Here is a 2,768-nt window from a genome sequence, read left to right as displayed (position 1 = left end):
TAACTATGAAACTTTTTTATTTGTATTGCTACTTTTGAGTTTATACATAGATGGAAATGGAGGACGGAGATTCTATAGATGCCATGATGCATCAGGACGGAGCTGGCTACGCTCTCGTGATGACTTGATCAAGAGTGAAGAAAGTCGATACAACGATCAACCAAATAGACCGTAGAGACACTTACGTTGTTGGTTTGCTTTATCTAGTTTGTATATTAGACTAAATGCTACAACGTGTGGGCGTTTGTCTATTTGGATGAGTACTGGAGGTATATGATAACACTGATTTTTCTCACTATACTAAGTTGAGGATATGGATGAATTAACTATCTTTGATTTGCTTTTTTTCATAATGTTGATACTGTTTTTTCTTTATATTCACCAATAAAACAATCAATTTTATTGGAAAATGTCACGTGCATATTATGTGCATGGCAACTGTAACTAGGGAAAATTTTCAGAGACAAATGTCCGCAATGTGCTTCGACCAAAAGTGTTACCTTCCATTCTTATAGAACGAAAATTACAATTTTTCCAAGAAAAAAAGAAGTTGAGTTCATTGAACTATTAATCTGTATTAATGTTGTAACAAGCTGTCAATATCTTTTAAATTATGCTAGTTATTCGTCGTGGCACGTCATTCTTGCGTGCATATAAATATAATTTTTTATATTTTAAAATATATTATATATAATTAAGAACAAAATATATGAACCAACAAATCACATTTAGAAAAAAAAACTTAAGGTATTATTGACACAATAAAAAAAGTTAGTGTAGTAATATTAAAATGATGGTTAATCACTTTTGTAAACAAAAAAAGAGGAGTAATTAAAATTAATTTTAAATTAATTTAACTAGGGGTGCAATTGCGATATTCAAAAATTGGTGCGATGTTGTCATTAACTGCCTTTTGTGAGTGTAAATGGCATTTTTTTTCTTTAATACTAGCTATTATAGCACGTCTTTCCTGTAGGAGTAGGGCTTATTTGTCTCTATGGAGGAAGGCTCGTGTGCCTCCATGGATTAAGGCTTAATGGTTGTCTACTCAAGTGTAGGGCTTTATTTTTCTAAAAGAAAATATTAATAATGGAGATATATCTATTATGAACAGAAGTTGTGTGCTTGCACGGAGCAAAATATGTGTGCCTCATCAAAAGAGGATAATTTGGGGGTGCCTACTCAAAGAAAGAGTTAAGGGCCTTGCTAGAGGAGCGATAAAGTGTCTGGTCAGAGCAGGTTTATATGCCTTCACATAGGAGGGTTCAAGTGCATGCACAAAACTTACAAGAATCGCTAGAGAAGGACCTAGATTTACCTACTTATAAAATCTAAAATACACCAATGTACCTCTCTATTTTTTTTTTCCTATAAAAGACTAATTTACTCATTTATAATATCACAGGGTGCAAATTGCTATTCACCCATGAATTATATATTTGAAGTTCAGATCAATAATTAATAATAATAGATATACATATTTAGAATATCTCACAGTAATCAAATGGTAGTTAATTAATTCTTGATGCAAGTTATCTTTGAACTACTTAATTTTTATGTCATTGCAGGACGGGGACGAGGTCTACTACCGGTTTCCGCTCGACAAGAGACTACAACACTTATCTACATCTTATTGTAAGCAGAAGAAATTAAACTACGACGCAATAGCATTTGTGTACAATGGCCAACGCGTCGAAGCTTCAAAAACTCCCCTAGGTAACGTCTACTGATACTTTCGCGTAACATCTTAATTTCCGTCTTTGATGCTAGAATTTAATGTTAAATGTGATTCTGTAATGATATGCACAAATTGCTGCACAAATAGAAAATATGCAATTTACCTCCGTGATATGAGAAATTGAAAAAAAAAAACTGTTGTGAATAAAATAGCAAATTACCCCATGTGTCTTGAAAAATGAAACCAATTACCCCCCACCCCCACCCATCTAAATAGTGGGGTAGTTTGCAATTTTTTTTCCTAAAAAATATTTGTTCATTTCACATATCACATGGGGTAAACTGCATTTAACCCCTTTTTTACTATATAAGTAAAATTTTTGTTCCTAGCATTGTAAGATCAAAGAAAACAATGATGAAATTTGTCGAAAAATAGCGGAAATGTAATTATTCTTTTGCATTTGCATTAGTTTGCGTTGATGTATTATCATTCGCAAGTATAGTTTAGTTTTGAAGTTCTAATGCATAGTAATGTTTTTGTGCTTATGATGCGTGGCTGATTTTCGGACGGAAAAGTCACGTGCACATAAGTATTGCATATCGCTTGCTTTTGCTAACGTAAACATGTAATAACTATGAAACTTTTTTATTTGTATTGCTACTTTTGACTTTATACATAGATGGAAATGGAGGACGGAGATTCTATAGATGCCATGATGCATCAGGACGGAGGTGGCTATGCATTCGTGATGACTTGATCAAGAGTGAAGAAAGTTAATACAGTGATCAACCAAATAGACATTTATGTTGTTGGTTTGCTTTTATCTTGTTTGTTTATTAGACTAAATGCTACAACGTGTGGGAGTTTGTCTATTTGGAAGAGTACTAGAGGTATATGATAACAATGATTTTTCTCACTATTCCTAAGTTGAGGATATATATGGATGAATTATCTATCGTTCTTGATTAATAAAAAATCCTTGGCAAATGCTTTTGCAGTCGGCAACTTTAAGGAGTCCCCATTCCACCAATACAGAGGTGCTAGCTAGAAGCAGGAGAGAGTAGGTGAGAGCAGGTAAGAACACAGAAGT

The sequence above is a fragment of the Sesamum indicum genome, unplaced genomic scaffold (genome assembly GCF_000512975.1).
Source record: "Sesamum indicum cultivar Zhongzhi No. 13 unplaced genomic scaffold, S_indicum_v1.0 scaffold00396, whole genome shotgun sequence".
NCBI classification, from domain to species: domain Eukaryota; kingdom Viridiplantae; phylum Streptophyta; class Magnoliopsida; order Lamiales; family Pedaliaceae; genus Sesamum; species Sesamum indicum.
This window is presented reverse-complemented; position numbering follows the sequence as displayed.